At 51.9% G+C, this 20,214-nt stretch overlaps 1 protein-coding gene across 5 annotated transcripts in view; it reads left to right on the forward strand.

The window, feature by feature from the left end:
- The window catches only part of GNG7 (G protein subunit gamma 7), a 138,289-nt gene that overhangs the window by 94,610 nt on the left and 23,465 nt on the right, over positions 1 to 20,214 (forward strand). For all 5 annotated transcript variants that reach the window (XM_070373970.1, XM_070373974.1, XM_070373973.1 and 2 more), the window contains one exon: positions 11,120 to 11,157. The gene's annotated coding sequence lies outside the window, so the exon portion shown is untranslated. The remainder of the gene's footprint in view (positions 1 to 11,119; positions 11,158 to 20,214) is intronic.

Raw genomic sequence — 20,214 nt, forward strand, 5'->3', positions numbered from 1 at the left:
GCAGACCCTGATTCTGGTTTCTTGTCACCAGCCCCTCCCCACAGTGTCACACCAAGCCAGCACCCAGGGGTGTGTGTGAGTCCCCCAGGGCTGTTGTAACAGTTACACACAACAGAAACATGTCTTCTTGCAGCTCCAGGGGCCAGAAGTCCAAGACCAAGGTGTCAGCAGGGCTGGCTCCATCTGAGGCCATGACAGAGGGTCTGTCCCAGGGTTTCTCGAGGCATTGGTGTACACCTCGCCCGACCTCTGCCTCTGTCTTCGTGTGCATGTTTGTGTCTAATCATCCCTGGTTTATCAGGATGCCAGTCATGTTGAATTAGGACCCCCCTTGCTCTGGTGTGGCTCCACCTTCGCTGATTGCTCCTGCATGTGTGTGGGCTAAGTCGCTTCAGTCGTGTCCAACTCTGTGCCACCCCATGGACTGTAGCCTGCCGGGCTCCTCTGCCAATGGGGTTCCTCAGGCAAGAATACTGGAATGGGCTGTTGTGTCCTCCTCCAGGGGATCATCTTGAACCAGGGATTGAAACCACGTGTTACTCCTGCAACGGCCCTGCCTCCAAATCAGGTTGCATTCTGAGGTCTGGGGTTAGGGCTGCGACATCTGATATGGAAGAAACACTATGTTCCCCACACCAGGGTGTGGGGTTCCCCCGAGTGTCTTCCCTGAATCTCGAGAGGAGTCTTCCAGCTCAGTCAGTAAGTGTTGTGGAGGAGACGCTATTGGGTGATGGGCCTGGGCAGGGGGATGGTGGAAGGCCACAGAGGGTCACGGGAAGGCCCACTCCCAAAGCAAGCACATTCCTGAGGCTGGCTCCAAACTCTTCTTCACTGAGAGCCGGGGTCTCCATGACTCCCCCTGCCCCCACCCCCAGCCCAGAATGCACCCTGCTCAAAGGCTGGGCTCTGCTCCTCTGGCTGCAGTGACTTCTCAGAAAAAAGGATGTGTCTGGGGGTGGCCTTGCCTAACAGAGTAGACACCCCTATCTTCCCAGTCTCAGGACCACCTTCTCCTCTCCCCTGCAACCTACACTTTCGTTTGGGTGAGGAGAGCCTCCCAGAACCTCAGATCCGCGTTGATCCCTCCCCGACCTTTTCAACCACTTAAATTCCTCTCCTTCCCCACCATGGCCTCCATCCAGGCCCCCCTCATGGTTCTCATTCAGGCTGTTCCCACCTGGGCTCCAGGTCTGCTCACCCATGAAACCCATGAGAATGCTTTAACCTAACATCAGAAGATAACCACGAATATGGTAACCCAGCCTGGATGCATCCATCTTTATACCAATGTGGTCATAAAGTGTGTTTAGTTTTTTTTTTTTCTGGAGAGGGACCTCAAAAGTCATGATGAGACCCTGCTTCTTATCCTCCCACCCTAAACCCATCACTGCTAGCATGGAAACTTCCCTTCACCCCCAGGAAGAGGCCCAAACTCCCTACATGGCAGGCATGTCCATTTTGGGCCACACTTGTGTGGCTTGAGTCATTGGCCCCTTGTCCTCTCTGCTCTGATCACCCACATCCTGGCTTGGACTCTGGGGACCGTCCAGCTAGGGCCTCTCATGGAACCCCCAGCCCTGGGGTTACCCATCCTCAAGCTCTGGGCCTGGACACTGTATACTGCAGGAAGCTTCTCATACTTAACCCCCCCCCCTTTTTTTTTTTTAGAAAATGAGATATAATTCACATACCATAAAATTTGGGCTTCCCAGGTGGCTCAATGGTAAAGAATCCACCTGGCAATGCAGGAGACACAATAGATGCAGGTTCGATCCCTGGGTCAAGAAAATCCACTGAAGGAGGAAGTGGCAAGTCACTCCAGTATTCTTGCCTGGAGAATCCCATGGACCGAGGAGCTTGGTGAGCTACAGTCCATAGGATTGCAAACAATCAGTCACAACTGAAGTTGGATACGATGCACGCACCATAAAATTTACCCATTTACCAATCCAGTGTTTCTGGTACATTCACAAGGTTGTACAGTTATGACCACTACCTAATTCCAAAATATTTTCTTCACCCGCATAATAACCCTAGACCCTGTTCTGTCTTCCCCAGCCCCTGACAACCAGGACCCACTCTCTGTGGATTTTCCTGTTCTGCACGTTTCCCATCAGTGGAGTCACACCCTGTGTGTCCTTCTGTGTCTGCTTCTCTCACTGAGCATCGTGTTCTCAGGGTCTGTCCATGTGGTAGCGAGTGTCAGGGCTTCACCCCGTTTCATGGCTGAGTGATGCTCCCATGTGTGGAGGGACCACAGTTGTTTATCCATTATCCGTTGATGGACATTTGAGTCCTGTCCACTTTTGGCTGTTATAGATGATGTAGCTCTGGACATTGTGCACGCTTTTCTGTGTGGACATGTGCTTCCATGTCTCCTGGGTACATGCCTGGGAGTGGCATTGCAGGGTCAGAGGGTGATTCTATTTTAACCTTTGGAGGAACTGTCTGTCGTTCTTTTATCTCAGAGGCTGTTCATCTCTCCAGCTCAAGGTTCTGCAAACTGCAGCCAGGGGAATGGAATCTGGCCCTCTGCCTGTTGTTGCAAATAAAATTTTATTGGCACACAGCACACCCACAACGTGTTGTCTGTGGCAGCTGCCGAGTTGAGTTTTTGCCACAGACACTCTGAAATATTTCCTATTTGGCCTTTTATAGAAAAACGTGTGTCAGTAGGTAGCACTTATATGATATGCTATGAGCGTCTATTTCTGCATCTTGAGAATCCCTCCCTTCCCCCATCCTCCCCTCAAACAGAAAGTTCCCTAAGGGCGGGAACGGGATCTCTCATTCCTGTTTCCTACCATCATTAAACACGCGGATGCACTACCCCACCCTCCCATCCGGGAGCACTGAGCCTGTGGATCGCCTGAGCCTCTCTTTCCTGTGGATGTGAGCCAGCCTCACTCGGGGGTCCCACCCTGGCTGCCCATGGAAGTCGCCTGGGGCCCCTCCAATGGGCCGCACCCCAGCCAGCTGCCTCAGCTCCCCCAGATGGGTGGGGCATCACCCTGGGGGATTCCAAACTTTGGGAACGCTTGATGACTGGTTCCTCATCCCAGATGTCTGCAGTTCTTGGGGATTTAGTCCTAGAGGGTAGGAACCAACAGACCCTTTCTCCCACTCAAACAGCTTCGATTTATCCACCCAGATGGCTCAGGGGTCTAAAATCTGCCTGCCAATGCAGGAGACACAGGAGACTCGGGTTTGATTCCTGGGTGGGGAAGGTCCCATGGAGGAGAACATGGCAACCCACTCCAGTATTCTTGCCTGGAAAACCCCATGGACAGAGGAGCCTGGTGGTCACAGTCAGACATGACTTAGTGACTAAACAACAGCAAAGTATTCTCAGTGGAACAGAGGTGGAGGCAACTCTGCCCCCCAGAGGACACTGGCCCGTGTCAGGGGACATCTGGGATTGTCATGACTCCGGAGGGAGCTGCTCCTAGCATCAAGGGGGTTGGGCCAGGGATGCTGTGGATCTCCTCACAGTGCCCAGGATGGCGCCCCCCCACAGAGGAAGAGCCAGCTCCGATGTCAGCAGAGCTGAGGGGGAGAGATCCTGTCATAAATACTGAAGATAAGGATAGCTTTCAACTGAAAAAAAAAAAAAAATATATATATATATAGTTTGTTATTTTCAGCACCAGCTGTAGGTGTGTCCCCTGCAGCCGTAAGGAGTTGGCCCCTGTTGTGCAGAGGACAGGCTGAGGGCACGTGGTAGCAGCAGCTCCTGGGACTCAGCCTACTGTGAACCTTCTGAATCGCTGGATTTTTGCTTCAAAGCCCCAAGCGGGTGGAGGGCATGAATGCTCACCCTGGAGCCCAGTTTCATTCTAAGAAGTAGAATGTAGAGAAACTTCTAAGAGAAGTGCCGAAGGAAGGGGATTACCCTCCTCTCTCCCCAAAAGAGTTGGTGAAAATCTATGAGAAGCACTTCTGGTTTCTTTCCCTGCCAAGGCAGCTTCCTCCGCTGGACGCTGTGCTCCTAGGCATCTCTGAGACAAAAAAAAAAGCAGGTGATCTCTTTTTTAACCCTTCTAGGAGAGGCTCTTGGAGGTTGAGCAGCTAAGCTGAGAACAGCCAGGATGAGAGCTTTAGGCAAAGGCACCCAGAGGTGGAGCCCAGAATCCCAGGCCAGGAGGAGCTTGTGCAGAGACCGGGACTGGGTCCCCCACACCCATCCCTCTACCTCCCCTACCTGGGCCTGCTGACCTCAGCCAGTCATCCTCTGGGGGTGCTGTCCTGGGGGCTGTAGGGTGTGGAGAAGCATCCCTGGCCCCCACCCACTCGACACCAGGAGCCCCCCAGTCCTGATGACCACAGATTTCCCATGGTGGGCAGAGCTTCCCTGGGGAAGATCCCCTGCCCTAGTGACCCACTCCCCCAACTGCGTGCGTGTATGCACACACACACACACACACACACATATGTGTGACCATCTCCCTCCACTCCTGAGTATACAGCAAGGCCCTGCTAATGAAAACTCAGTCAAGGAGCCAGGCTTTCTGGAATTTTCCTCCCTGGCTCATGACTGAGCCAGGGAGCAGCCTGTCTCCTGAAACATCAGGGACCCTGCAGACTGGGTCTGCAAAGCAGCCATAACACCTTTCTCAGGAGAAAGAAGGGAAATTTAGTTTCTGACCCAGAGTAAACACTCAGTGAGCATGACAGTCCCACCCCAATCCCATGTGACCCCAGCCCAGCCCCTCCCCCACCAAGGCTCCACCATCCAGGAAGCGAGGATCTTATCAGTATGACCCAGAAGCCGGGTCTCCCCAGCTGTACCCATGCCAGCCCAGGACCCAGGGCCTTCCCACTGACCCAGGCTACTCTGCCCTTAATCCCAGAGCCACAGCTCCTACTTCTCAGGATTCGGGTTTAGTTAAAAAATACTTTGTTGCTTTAAAAAAAAAAAAAACAAAAAACCACTAGCCATCATCTTGTGCCTTCAGTGAGTTCTAATCTTTTTGCTGGTGGAGGGTCCTGCCTCCTCATTGTGGACGGGGGAGGGGGCCGTGGCAGTTTCTTAAAATAAGACAACAATGAAGTCTGCAGAATTGATGGCCTCTTCCTCTTATGAATGGTTCCTCCGTCATGTCCAATGCCCTTTGATGGCATTTTACCCACAGGAGAACTTTCTTCACAGCTGGAGTTGATCCTCTCAAACTCCTTATCAACTAAGTTTGTGTCCTGCCTTCTGTCCTTTGTTGTCATTTCAACAGTCTCCACAGCTTCCTTACCAGGAGGAGATTCCATCTCCACACCCACTTCCTTGGACTCAGTGCAGAGCAGCACTCTTTATTCCTTGCAGGAACATGTTGCCACAGACATGCAATTTGTAAAAAACAAAACAAAAACTCGATATCCATGAAGTGAAATAAAATGAGGCATGCCTACGTATTGTGTGTCACATCCACTGTGTTATTTTTATCATTAGATCGGTGCTTCCCGCCTCAATGGGCACTGTGTTTGTCTCGTTTCATCCTCACCTTGACCCTGAGAGTAATGTTGTGGGTCATCATGTTGCAGATGGGGCTTTAGGGTTCAGAGAAGCAGAGAACTGATGTCCAGACAAGTGCCCAGAGCCAGGGCCAGAGTTTGCTCAAAATCCCCTCCCTGCACCTCAGTTGGGCCAGAAAGACCGACTCCTCTCCCTCTCTGAGCAGATGCTGGCTGGCTGTCTTCTAGAACCTTCTAGGAAGTTCTTCCTCTCACCTAAGTGGGCACCTGTGGTTAGAATCTGTACCCTCTTTCCCATCTTCAGAAGTAAAAGTCAGGATGATGATGATAAGAAGAATAAAAAGTAATTCCATCAGAATAGTGATTCCCTTGGGGAGGAGGCCCTGGGATGCCTTTGGGGACCCAGAGATGTTCTGTCTTGATGCAGGCGATGGCGACCCAGGTGCACACACTTTTTAAATGCATGGTCTATACATGAGCCATCTGCACACTCTCCTGTAGGCATGTCCTACGTTAATAAAAAAGTGTAGCAGGACTTCCCTGGTGGTCCAGTGGTTAGGACTCTGAGCTTTCATTGCCAAGGGCCAGGGTTCAATCCCTGATTGGGAAGCTAAGATCCTACACATGTCTCACAGCCAAGGAAAAAAAAAAAAGTGTGAGAAAATAACACGTGTCTGAATCTGAGAAAATAACTTGGTGCCCAGGCCTGCTGAGGCAGTGGGTAACTGAGCAGCCTGGTGGCCCTGCTGGAACCATTTTGCCATCTTTTTGAAGGCCAAGCTGGGAATCGATCAAGTCCTCTATATCTTTAAACTCAGTAAAAGTTGCTCAGTCATGTCAAACTCTTTGTGAATTCTCCAGGCCAGAATACTGAAACGGGTAGCCTTTCCCTTCTCCAGGGGATCTTCCCAACCCAGGGATTGAACCTAGATCTCTCACGTTGCAGGCGGGTTCTTTACCAACTGAGCCACAAGGGAAGCCCAAGAATACGGGAGTGGGTAGCCTATTCCTTCTCCAGGGGGATCTTCCCCACCCAGGAACTGAACCAGGGTCTCCTGCATTACAGGCGGATTCTTTACCAACTGCACTATGAGGGAAGCCCTTAAATTCAGAGTTAACTTTTAAGAATTCATCCTCGAGCAGGAGGGAAAGAAAGGGGTACACAGAATTTCGTATGCTTGGATATTTGTTTCATGTGCATTTGATTTTTGTGGTATAATGATTTAAGTAAAGGAAAGAATCACAAACAACCTAAACATCCATGGGACTTCCCTGGTGGTACGGTGGCTAAGACCCTGTGCTCGCAATGCAGGGGGCCCAGGTTTGATCCCTGGTCAGGGAACTATATCCTACATGCCAAAACTAAGAGTTTGAATGCCACGACTAAAGATCCCACATACCACAAAGAAGATTAAGATCCCGAGTTCCACAACTAAAGCCTGGCATGGCCAAATAAAATTAATTAATTAATATTTTAAGAAAGAACAATAACCAACCCTAACATCCAATAATGGGCAACAATATGTATGCACCATACTTGTTCAGTCGTTAAGTTGTGTTCAACTCTCATGGACTGCAGCACACCAGGCTTCCTTTTCCTCCACTATCTCCCTGAGTTTGCTCAAACTCATGACCAATTGAGTCAGTGATGCCATCCAACCATCTCATCCTCTGTTGCCCCCCTCTTTCCTGCCCTCAACCTTTCCCAGCATCAGGGTCTTTTCCAATGAGTCGGTTCCTCGAGTCAGGTGGCCAAAGTATTGGAGTTTCAGCTTCAGCATCAGTGAATTCATTCCAGTGAATATTCAAGGTTGATTTCCTTTAGGACTGATAGGTTTGATGTCCTTGCAGTTCAAGGGACTACTACTAATCATATAAATTACGGTACACCCAAAAAGATCCTGTTTCTAAACGTAGTATTAGTATTATAGATGGGACCCCAAAACAGAACAGACATAGTTTGGAGGGTGGAGGGGAACAGCGAAATCCAGATAAAGCCTGGAGCTGAATTTAAAGCAAGGCGCCTGTGTTCATTTCTTCATTTTGGCAAGATGGCAACCTTAGGAAGAGCTGGCTGAGGGCAGGTGCAAGTTCTCCATGCTGTTTTTGTCACTTTTCATTCCATCTAAAATCATCCCAAAATCAAATGTTAGAATTTGCGATGGTATGGGGAAATACAGTAAGTCCCCACTTATGAGTGAGTTCCCTTCCAAAAGCACATTCATAAGTCCCATTTTTTCGTAAGTCCAACAAAGTTAGCCTAGTACGCAACTTTTACAGATAATGCCAGACAGGTAAATTAGCTTATGTGATTGGACATGTGAACACAAGTTTGAATCTTTTTTGTTTGTTTGTTTTTTACTTATTTATTTCTGGCTGAGCTGGGTCTTTGTTGCTGCACTTGGGCTTTCCTCCAGTTGTGGCAAGCAGTGGCTACTCTCTAGTTATGGTGAGAGGGCAGTGGCTTCTCTTGTTGCGGCCCACAGGCTTAGTTGCTTCTCAGCATGTAGGACCTTCCCGGACCAGGGATCGAACCCGTGTCTCCTGCACTGGCAGGCAGATTCTCACCCACGGACCGCCAGGGAAGCCTAACATTCGCATCTTTAAAAGTCTGAAGAGATGGGGCGGAGTGTGGTGGGGAGGCGCTAACTGTAATGGTTCCCTCACAATGTGATATTAAGCAAATTAAGAAAAGTTTTAAAGGCAGGTAATCAAATAGTATAAAGGACCTGAATTTGTACAAATGGATAGATACGTGTATATGTTTTTTAAAAAATCGAGGTGATAGGATTATGGATGATCTTTGTGACTTTACCTAATCTCTAGATTTGGGAACATGAAATTGTGTTCCCTCTGTGGTCGTAAAGAAGAGAAAACATGGAAACAGTAGATTATCATCATTGGCAGCAGTTCTGGGCCAAACAGTTGCCACAAACACTGAATTAGTGAACCTGGCACGCCGCTTCTGGGGACACTCAGGGCCAGGCTCCCAAGAGCCTCTGTCGCCTTGTTGTCACGACCAATCCCCACTCAACCTCGTGTGACGTGTGTTTCTGTTTAGAGACACCCGATCTGACACCAGTTCTTTGATTAAGTCACTGCAGGGGCTGCGACCCTTGCCTGAACGAAGCTCGTTTGATACACTTATTGTCTCCGTGAGTGCCTCACTGCCCTGCTGCACTTGGATCCTGGCCAGCTCTTCAGCTTTATGCTTGGGGCCATTAGATACAAAATCACCCAAAAAACCCCCCAAAGCCAAAAACGTGGCCCTGAATGGTGGAAAAGGACCCTGGTTACCGCCTGGTTCCACCTCAGATGGGAAAATGCTTCTTGTTGACTCAAATTGTTTCACTGCTCTGCCTGTGTCCTCGAATGACTGCACACCCCACCCCCGAGTATCAGTATGGGGGTTACAGATACCTTCTAGCCCGTAGGTGGATTCCCAAGCACAGAGTCCACAGGTATCAAGACTTTGCCCTGTTCTTAGGGCAGGCTATCAGGGAGGGTCCCAGCCCTCGAGGGGAGCATGGGTTGGTGGTAAGGGGCCACCTCTGCATCCTGGAACCCCAGTGCCTCAACACACTTGGCCCAGCAGTGGTGTGTCTCCCCACCCCACAGGCCACAGGACAGCGCAGTGTTGACCTTTAGCAGGAGCTGGGGACACCTCCCCACCTCCCTGGATCGAGGCAAGCACTCCCGCTGCCGCTGCCGGGTGCCTCCCTCTATGTCTGTGCGTCTCACCCAGCGCTGCCTCAAGGCAGAGGTCTCACCTGGGGCTGATTCTGCCCCCAGAGGACACGGGGCCATGTCTGGGGATGACTGTGTTCATCAAGACTGGGGGAGCTCCTGGTGTTGAGCGGGTGGGGGCCAGGGATGCTGCTCCACACCCCACGACACCAGGGACGGACTACAATGTCGGCAGTGCCAAGGGCGGAAACCCTGCTTTATAGAAAGCTGCCCAGTCCCCTCCTTCCTGAGGCTGGGACCCAGCTGGGTCTCCCTGGTGGCCTCTTATGCCAGCCCCCTGGTCCTGGGGCCACTGAGAAAGGCTCACCGTGGCCCAGGAATGACAGCAGCGGCATGTGCCTTTGTGTAGGTGGAAAAAAACACTGTCAGTTTTTGGAAAGAGCTAATGTTTGCAGAAAAGAGGGGCCGGCTCTTGGAAACCACCGGGGACCTTTGGAGCCAGGGGGAAACAGCCTCACCCGAGGCCAGCCTGCAGCTGGGGAAGCCTGGCCTGTGCTGAGCAGGGGGCGGGGGCTTCTGTTGGCCTCCCCAGGGCGGGCCTCCCTAGAATTCAAGAGTCGGCTAGCTGCCGGCTTTTCTGTTTCTTTCTCTTTTTTTTAAAATTTATTTATTCAGTTGCACCAGGTCTTAGTTACAGCTCGAGGGATTGTCATTCTTTGTTGCGGCTGGTGAACTCTTAGTTGAAGCATGTAAGATCTAGTTCCCCCACCAGGGATCGAACCCGGGCCACCTGCATTGGGAGTACAGAGTCTTAGCCACTGGACCACCAGAGAGGTCCCTAGCTGCTGGCTTGTGAGGTGTAGTTGGTGGCCTGGCAGCTGCAGGGGTCCCCGGGAAGCCCAAGCTGAGGTACCTGTGTGGCCGAAGAGGACGGGCCTCTGTAGCCCACAGCCTCCTCCTCCTCCCATGGGAGGTTGGTACCAGCTGTGTGTGGAGGGGACAGGTGACTGTTTGCCTCTCCCCCTGGCCTTGGCGAGTGCCTCCCTGGGCAGTCTGTTCTCAGGGCAGTGCGTACAGCGTGGGGAGCAGCGTGGAGGCTGGCATTCAGCCTCTGGGTCACGCTGACAGCTGGGCGTGGCTGCCCGGAGCCCCTCTTGCCATGCACACCAGTCATCAGACAGAGGCTTGGCTCCATCCAGGGTTCCACTCGGAGCAGCGGGTCCTCTGGAGAATGACGGCTCTAAAGCACCAGTGCCCACCCCGCCCCCGGGGTCCTCTCACAGGGACTTCCTTTCTTTCCGGGTGACCTCTCAGCCTGGGGCGGCCAGCTTCAGATCCCTCAGCTTCCTGCCCCCATATACCTGTCACCTCTTCCACCCCGAGGTTAATTGCTTTGCCCCCAGATCGCATTTTCCACCTCTCCCTTTTTTTCACCCTGGCACGTGGCTTCCATCAAAGCCGAAAACCAGACATGGAAAAACCCCAAGCCTGACACGCGTCAAGGCTGGGTTCCATATCAAGGCTTGGGGTCCCTGTGTCCCAAAATGGAATAGTACAATTTCCAGAAGAAAACTCGACGCCCCTCCCCTGCCCCCAGAGAAACACCATTGTGTGTCCTGCATGGATTGGTTATAAAGAATGAAGTGGAGGGGACTTCCCTGGTGGTCCAGTGGGTAGGACACCATGCTCCCAGTGCAGGGAACCTGGGTTCGATCCCTGGTCAGGGAACTAGATACCACATGCAACACATAACACCTGGCACAGCCAAAAAATAAGAATATTTTTAAAAAAGAGAGAATGAAGTGGATTCTCCAGAAATAACCCCCCTTTCTCTGGAGGACATGGCCTGTTTCCACATCAAATGCCACATTTTCGGTGACAGCCAAGTATTTCTCTGAGAAAAGCTGGAGATAATTAAGTTAAAAATATTTAACCAGGATTTTTTTTTCCTCCCTGTCTTTCTAAACAGGCTAAAGCAGTGCTGCTTCTTGGAAAAACTGGAAAAAGGTATGTCGCGTTTTCTCTTACTTCACGAGCTTGGAATCCCTTGTTTTTCAAAAAAAAGGAACAAACAAGTGGGAGTATTTGGTGCGCATATGACACACTGGGGATTGTGTCACCGGGAACAGAGCTCTGGGCCACCCGCCAGGAAACCTGAGTTCAAATCCCAGGCCCGCCTCTGCCGTGTCTGGGCAGGTCCCTTTCATCTCCCTGCAGCGGAAATAACATGCTGTGACTTCCCAAGCGTGGTCGTGTTGAGATGAAGGGAGGGAAGCTGTCAATAGGAAACCGGGCGTCGAAGGGCCTCCAGCCAGCAGGCAGGAAACATGGGTCTTTCCAGGAACTCCGTCCCTTTCGTGTAGATTACCTAATCTACTGCTTACCTCTCTCCCTCCATCCGCAGCATCCTCCTACAACCCTCCCCCCCTATAGCCCTTCCCAGGTCCAGGAGTCCGGCAGGCACACCCCCCCATGGTCCCTGGCATCTTCCCCCAACTTTCTCCTCATCAGTCTGGCTGAATGCCTGTCAGGGTGGCCCCTCTTGTCAAAGCACCAGTTTCAGTTTCTCTGGCTTCTCTTTCATTTCTCTCGGCTATGTCGTTTATCTCAGGCTGTGTCACTTCCTTCCCCCTGCGGGCCTGGGGTTTCGCTGGCCCTTCTGGTCCCTGTTCCTCCAGGTGTCCAATCGGGTCATGGATCTGGGAACTTCCCTGACGTGCCATCTGCATCTGGCACTTTTCCTCCCACACCCTCATCCCACAGGTTTCAGCAGGTCTCATTTTCACACCGAGCATTTTCCACCTGCCCCTGTGGTTGCTCCATAGCCCCGTTGGTCGTCTGAGAGCGTGTGAGTTAATTTCCACAGGTTCCGTGGCTGCTTAGGAAAGAAAGCACATCGCAGTGCCTCTCTTGGTGAAGGATGTTGATGGTGGTGTGGCTCAAACAGGGTTCTCTTGGGACCCTTTGCAGGACTTGCTGAAGATGCAGTGGGAGGGCTAGTTTGAGGTGGGGGGCTTCACTCTGGACCCGGCTTCTCTGCTTCCTCTCTGAGCCTTTTCTTGGCCAAGTCATGCAGCATGTGGGATCTTAGATCCCTGAGCAGGGGAAATGCAGGGACCCTAACCTCTGGACCACTAGGGAAGTCTTGAGATTAAAATTTCAGTTAAAGAGGGAATTGTTTCAAGCTAACTCTAGCCCTATTAGATCATGTCTCTAATGAATGAATTTTTTAATTTTTAAAATTTATTCATTTATTTACTTTTGGTCACGCTGGGTCTTCATTGCTGCAAGGGATTTTCTCTATAGTTGCACTCTGTGCGATGTGCAGGCTCCTCATTGCCGTGGCTTCTCTTGTGGAGCACAGACTCTTGGGCGCACAGGCTTCAGTAGTTGTGGCTCCTGGGCTCTAGATCATGGGCTCAGTAGTACAGGCTTAGTTGCTCCACAGCGTGTGGGATCTTTCCAGACTGGGGATCAAACCTGTGTCCCCTGCATTGGCAGACGGATTCTTTACCACTGGGCCACCAGGGAAGTTCTAAAGAAAATCTTGACATTTGATTCCTTGTGGATATTTTGCATTCATTTTGACTTCTTAAAAAATATCACATGAAGATACTGATCGCGGTGACTGAGTTTCCCGTGTCCCTCAGATTCTGTGCCCAAGGCAGGCGCCGTGCTGTCATCGGCACAGTCTGGCCGATGGGAACTGTGATGATGAAGACAGTGCTCTGAAATGAGGGTGCTTCCCAGTGGTCACCGATCCTCTCGTCTTGATCTTTTCACATTGTTCATCAGCAGAGCATGGGTCCATGGCCCCTTTTCCTAACAGGGAGGCCAGACCTCAGGTGCACCTGGTCCCCCAGGACACACACATGTCTGGAATCATGGCAGAGCCACAGCTGCCAGGCTCAGGTGTCAGGAGAGCCAGGGCTGCAGCCACGTGGCCTCGTGCTGGGGGATTAGGTCCCCGCCCTGCCTCACCTGTCAGCCGGCAGGATACCGAGCTACAGCCATGACGTCAGCTCCACCCAGGCCCTGGCCCTGCTCCCAGGCACCTGGCCAGCCCCTGCTGACAGCCTCTGCCCACCTCCTCCCCTCCTGCTGCAGACCCCACTCGGCAAGCTGGCTGGTGTTTATCAAGTGCCTCCTCTGGGCCAGGCCCGGCCGCTTGGTCTGATTTCGTTCTGGTAGGAGCCTGAGGGAGCAGGTTTCCTTGTCCTCATTTCTAGGTAGGGAAACTGAGGCAGCAGAGAGGCTCAGTGGGACCCAGGGCTGGTGGACCACGAGGCTAGGGTTCAAGCTCCTTTATCTCCACCCACAAGGCACCTGGCGGTCCGTATTACTCAGGGTTCTCCAAGAAACAGAACCAACAGGGTGTGAATACAGAGAATTACTTTCAGGAATTGATTATGGAGGCTGCAGGGTGGAGACCCAAGAGAGCCAATACCAAAGCCCATCACTGGAGGGTTCCCTCCTGCTCAGGGGAGGCCTGGTATTTGTTCTGTTCAAGCCTTCATGTGAGTAGAAAAGCTCCCCTGCCACCTCCCACATCCTAGGGAGTAATCCATTTGACTCAGTATCCATCAGTTTAAGGGCTTCCCTGGTAGTTCAGACGGTAAAGAATCCTCTTGTCAATGCAGGAGAGGCGTGTTCAATCACTGGGTCGGGAAGATCCCCTGGTGGAGGAAATGGCAACCCACTTCAGTATTCTTACCTGGAGAATCCCATGGACAGAGGAGCCTGGTGGGCTACAGTCGCAACGAGTTGGACACGGCTGAGCAGCTAACAGTTTCACTTTCGACCAGTTTAAATGGCAGTCTCACCCATAAACACCCTCACAGAAGCATCCAGAAGAATGTCTGACCACATATATACCTGGACATGCCATGGCCCAGCCAAACTGACTTGAAATTAGCCATCAAAAATCTCTCTCTCTGTTTTTTAATACTTATTTATTTGACTGCACTGGGTCATAGTTGCAGCATGTAGGATCTAGTTCCCTGACCAGGGATCAAACCCAGCCCCTCTGCATTGGGAGCTCGGGGGTCTTAGCCACTGGACCACCAGGGAAGTCCTTCTTCCTCTTTTTTTTTAGTTTTTTAATGACAAAGTCACAACTTGGTACCAGGTCTATTGACCACCAGCCCAGGGTCCCTCCCACCCACCCACCCAACAGGTTTGAATTGGTAATGCATTCTGAGGAGATGGAATTCTGCTTGGTTGGATTGTACTGAATTCTTTTTTATCTGCCTGTCCTGGGATTTCCTTGCTGCATCTTGTGGGCTTTCTCTAGTTGTGGTGAGCGGGGACTACTCTCTAGTTGCACTACGCAAGATTCTCATTGCAGTGGCTTCTGTTGTTGCAGAGCACTGACTCTAGGCACATGGGCTTCAGTAATTGTGGCCCACCAGCTTAGTTTCCCTTAGCAGGCAGATTCTTAACCACTGTACCACCAGGGAACCCCTGTATTGAATTCTTTAATTCAAAGACAAAGTGAGCACAGTTCATCTCTTTTCTAAGAGCTGGGTTTGGGAGAATTGGGGCTGTGCCAACTTTTCTCTAAAAAACAGTAAGATGTCATTTGACCAGGTTCCTGCTGCACAAAGACTAGAATTATCAGATTTTTCTTGGTTGGGTAATGCAGTGAAAATGGTTTTTAAAAAGTCTCCAAAAATATCTGGGCAGCCCATGCATGAGCGTGTGTGCTAAGTCACTTCAGTCGTGTCCTACTTTTTGAGACCCCATGGACTGCAGCCTGCAGGCTTGTCTGTCCTTGAGATTCTTCAGGCAAGAATACTGGAGTAGGTTGCCATTTCCTTCTCCAGGGGATCTTCCCAACCCAGGGATCAAACCTGTGTCTATGGCCCAGCCAAACTGACACATAAATGAACCATCACACAGTCTCCAGGCCCCTTGCCCAGCCCACTTGGGTGGGACCGCCCTGAGCCCTGTGGGGCCATCACCACTTTCTCTGAGCATCAGGGCAGGGCCAGCAGCGGGAGTTCAGTGAGGTGAACTGAGGAGGCCAGCTCTGAAAAGCCACATACTCAAACAGATGCTTGTTCAGAAATGTCCACAGCAGCAAAATTCACCTATGCAGAGTACATCACGAGAAATGTTGGGCTGGAAGAAGCACAAGCTGGAATCAAGATTGCCGGGAGAAATATCAATAACCTCAGATATGCAGATGACACCACCCTTTTGGCAGAAAGTGAAGAGGAACTAAAAAGCCTCTTGATGAAAGTGAAAGAGGAGGGTGAAAAAGTTGCCTTAAAGCTCAACATTCAGAAAACTAAGATCATGGCATCTGGTCCCATCACTTCATGGGAAATAGATGGGGAAACAGTGGAAACAGTGTCAGACTTTATTTTTTTGGGCTCCAAAATCACTGCAGATGGTGACTGCAGCCATGAAATTAAAAGACGCTTACTCCTTGGAAGGAAAGTTATGACCAACCTAGATAGCATATTCAAAAGCAGAGACATTACTTTGCCAACAAGGGTCCATCTAGTCAAGGCTATGGTTTTTTCAGTGGTCATGTGTGGATGTGAGAGTTGGACTGTGAAGAAGGCTGAGCGCCGAAGAATTGATGCTTTTGAACTGTGGTGTTGGAGAAGACTCTTGAGAGTCCTTTGGACTGCAAGGAGATCCAACCAGTCCATTCTAAAGGAGACCAGTCCTGGGATTTCTTTGGAGGGAATGATGCTAAAGCTGAAACTCCAATATTTTGGCCACCTCATATAAAGAGTTGACTCATTGGAAAAGATTCTGATGCTGGGAGGGATTGGGGACAGGAGGAGAAGGGGACAAGAGAGGATGAGATGGCTGGATGGCATCACTGACTCGATGGACATGAGTTTGGGTGAACTCCGGGACTTGGTGATGGACAGGGAGGCCTGGCGTGCTGCAATTCATGGGGTCACAAAGAGTCAGACACGACTGAGCGACTGAACTGAACTGAACTGAATGGTGGGCACAGCCCCACTGTCCAACAGTTAGTGATGGCCACACATACCATATCCCTTCACAGATGGGAGCATGGCTTAGCCACGAGAAAGAGAGATACACTGACACTTGCTACCACGTGGACGGACCCTGACAATAAGATGGTCAGTGAGAGAAGCAGACACAGAAGGACACAGGGTGTGACTCCACTGATGGGAAGCGTCCATAACAGGCAGATCCACAGACACAGAGAGTGGGTTCCTGGTGGTCAGGGCCAGGGGTGGGGATGGGGGTGACTGCCGATGGGGACAGGACTTCTTTGGGAGAGATGATGGAATGTTCTGGAATTAGGTAGTGGTGATAGCAGCACAATAATATTAATGCACTAAATGCCAGTGAGGGGTATGCTTAAAATAGTTAAAATGACAAATGTTATGTCATATGAATATATTTTGTAATTTTAAAAATCTAGTAACATAATATATCAAAAAACTATTGAATGAGTGAACACTTTCAGTGGTGAACTGTTTGTTTTCTGACTTGATGTCTCAGCGAAGCTGCCGAAAGGGAAAAGAGGAGGAAGTACTGCAATGTGCGTGCTGTGGGGGCGTCAGAGCAGTTGAATCACAGAGGTTGGTTTTCTTCCCCATGTTCCCAGCATCTCATGGCTGGGGTAATGGGGACATTTGCTGTGGAGGCGTGAGTGGTGAAACACAGGGACGGAATCCTAGTCCCGCCAGCCTCTGCCCCAGCCAGTGGATGGTGGGGTGGGGTCACGGTCCCCACAGTGCCCTGTGTGGGACCCACCCGGGTGCAAGTGAGACCCACTGGGCGCGTGCAGTGAGTGCTGGAGGGAGGAGATGCTGGAGGGCTAGGGGAGGGATTCCAGGTCATTTGTTTTAAAAGTGCAAGAAGAGGACTTCCCTGGTGGTCCAGTGGCTGAGACTGCTCTCAGTACAGGGGGCACAGGTTCAATCCCTGGTCTGGGAACTAAGATTCCTGCCTGCCAAGGAGCAGCGCAAACCTCGATCTTTTTTTCCCAGCTGTGCCTGGCTCTCCCGTCCCCACCATCACTCTGTCGCTCCCCTGCCGTCAGGGGAGCCTGGGGGGGCTGGCTTTTCAAAGCAGGATACACAGCTGGACCTTCCTAGAGTGGTCATTTTAGTCAAAGACCTTGGGGCCAGGAGGGAGTCATTATTTCTTGGACACTCATGTTATATTTTCTTTTTTTTTTTTAATGGTACTTTGTTTTGGGGGAATGAGGGACAAGCCATGCAGCTTGCAGGATCTTAGTTCCTGGAGCAGGGATATAACCCATGCCCTCTACAATGGAAGCACCGAGTCCTAACCACTGGACAACCAGGGAATTCCCAGTGTTATATTTTCTATTTATATTATTTTCACAGTCATGTAGATGAATTCAGGAGCAGCAGGTCCAACTGACATGACAATGTAGGAAAAAATGAGGGAACCTCAACAGATGACCTTAGTCCATATCCCGTTCTATCTCCTCTAGGCCTGGGCCCTCTCTGCAGGTCCTCTGATGTGTTAGTCTGTGATGCTGCATAACAAATACCCCCAAGTTCCACCCACTCATCATCATGTGAGTCAGGGCTCTAGGCACAGCCTCACTGGGTCCTCTACTTGGGGTCAGAGCAGGCCACCATCCAGGTGTCAGCCAGGCTGCACTCTCACACAGAGGCTCGGCTGGGGGAGAGTCTGCTCCAGGGTCCCTAGGGGTGTTGGCAGAATTTGCCGTGGCTGCAGGACTGTGTCCTGGGTGCCTTCTGCCTGTCCGCTAGGGGCTGCCAGCAGCTTCTGAAGTTCACCCCCACTGCTCCCAGCCAAGTGCGCTTCTTAAACACAGCCACCTGCCTCAGCAGGCTACCAAGGAATGTCCCTAGGGGAAGGGGCAGAACTCTGAGCAGCCACCGGCACCCCCCACCAGTCCCTGAGGGTCGCACAAGGTCACGTCCATGCATTCCATGTACCCTCTCTACTTCCAGGGTCCAGTGGGCCCCCAGCTGCCTCTCCTAAGCCCTGCAGAGACTCCTAGAACCGGGCACCCAGCCCTGCGGCACAGTTCCCCTTTTTAGCCAGGGCCACAGGAGACCTGGGCGCTTCCCAGGCAGCCCGGCACTTGGCCAGGTTTCTGCATTAACGAGAAAAGGCGTAATGGAATTTGGATGGCCGAGAAAAAGGATGTCAGTGTGAACAGATCCAGACACTCGATCTCATTGTTAGAAATTCCTCACGGGTCACAAAAACCTCATCTTGGGGCAGAGGCCACTGGGAAGCTGAGATTAGCTCACTCTCGCTGGGAGTTTCTGCAGACCGGGCGCTGGTCTCCGCACCCCTGCTTCCCACCCCACCTGCGGTCACCCAGCTCCTGCAATCCCACCCAGTCACTGGGGCTCAGCACTCCCCAGATGGTCAGCAGGGGTAGCTGCAGGGGTAGCCCTCTCTGGAAGGTTCCACAGTGTCCCCAGATGAGAACACAGCCAGACTACACCCTGGTCAATGCCGAGACTTGCAGTCTGGATGGAGACTGCTGCTTCTCTGCCCGCCCCCCACCCTTCATCCCCTGCCACCCTGTATTTGAAGGTCAGGCTTCCAGCTGAGACACACAGGAGTCAGCACCCGACTAGGGCTTCCATCCAGACATCCTGATGCTGTGTCTTACTGCAGGGCAGCCTGAGCTTTGACCCCAGACCCCCCTGTCTGCTGGGCACCTGGGGCCCCTTGGAGTTGGACACTGAGGACATGTGGTGTTGCCTGGAGCAGGTGCCTGGGAGCCACGTTGGCCCAACCAGGCTCCTCGATGGACCAGAATCACATGTTCATTTCACAGGAAAGGGGCTCCTGAGCTGACACACTCCTCAGCCACTTGTATAGGGGTCTCCCCCAGACCCCAACTGGGCACTACTGACATAGACCAGCTGTTCTCTGATGGGCCATCCTGGGTGCAGTGGGGTGTGAAGCAGCCTCCCTGGCTCCATCCCCTCGATGCCAGGAGGCCCCAGAGGGAAGACCACAGACCTCCCAGACGTGGCCCACAGCCCCTATTCTAGGGTCTGGCTCCCCACACAGGCATGCCTCTAAATTGTGCACCTAATTGCACTGTTTTCCCCCTGCCTTTTTAATATAAAAAATATCCCTGGACTTGCCTGGTGGTCCAGTGGTTGGGAGTCTGACTGCCAATGCAGGGGACACAAGTTTGATCCCTGGTCCAGGAAGATTCCACCTGCCAAGGGACAGCTGGGGCCATGCACCACTGCCGAGACCGAGTGTCACAGATACTGAAGCCCACATGCTCAAAAGCCCGTGCTCTGCAACAAGAGAAGCCACCTCAGTGAGATTCCTGCACGCTGCAACCAGAGAGTAGCCCCAACCCACCACAACTAGAGAAAGACCTGTAGTGACAAAGACCCAGCGCAGACAAAAAAAATTTTTAAAAGAAAGAAAAATGTCCCTGACTGCAGCTAACCCTTAGGGTGAGTCTCTCTGTGTGTGCGTGGTTCCAGGAATTTGTAACCACATCAGAGGTGAAGTAACAGGTGCTTAGTCACCATTGGTCATTCTGATGCTGGGCTGTTTCGCCTTTGGTCCACGGGTGTTGACCAGCGACCCAGGGCCCAGAGCAAAGAGCTGGAGCCCGGCACCCAAGCCCCAGGTCCGTCCACAGCAGTGCCTCTGCGCAGGAAAGGCCATCTGCACTCTGCCCTCCTGGGCGCCTGCCTTCGAGTGGCGTCCGCTGTGGACGTCAGATGTGGCCAGGTGCGCTCCTCTGGCAGCCTGATCCTGGGGCGGGGGGCCTGTCCTGGCAGAGAGATTGGCCCTGAGGACAGAGTGAGTGCCAGGACGGAGCCCCCTTGGTAAACGCCCTGCCCTGCAGCCACCTGTCCCTTTCGTCCAGACGCCACTCTGGTGCCCAGCTTCCCAGCCACAGCCCCCAAAGACGCCCCTGTCCTGGTCCCAGGACTTGTGGACACTTCACCTCATTGGGCAGGGGCGACTTTGCAGGAGGGATTATTTAAGGCCCCTGAGATTGGGACAATCCAGGATTCCCCCAGGAGGCCCAGTGTCATCACGGGGTCCTTATAAGAGGGAGGGGGAGGG

This window comes from Bos mutus, chromosome 7 (assembly GCF_027580195.1).
Source record: "Bos mutus isolate GX-2022 chromosome 7, NWIPB_WYAK_1.1, whole genome shotgun sequence".
Taxonomy (NCBI): domain Eukaryota; kingdom Metazoa; phylum Chordata; class Mammalia; order Artiodactyla; family Bovidae; genus Bos; species Bos mutus.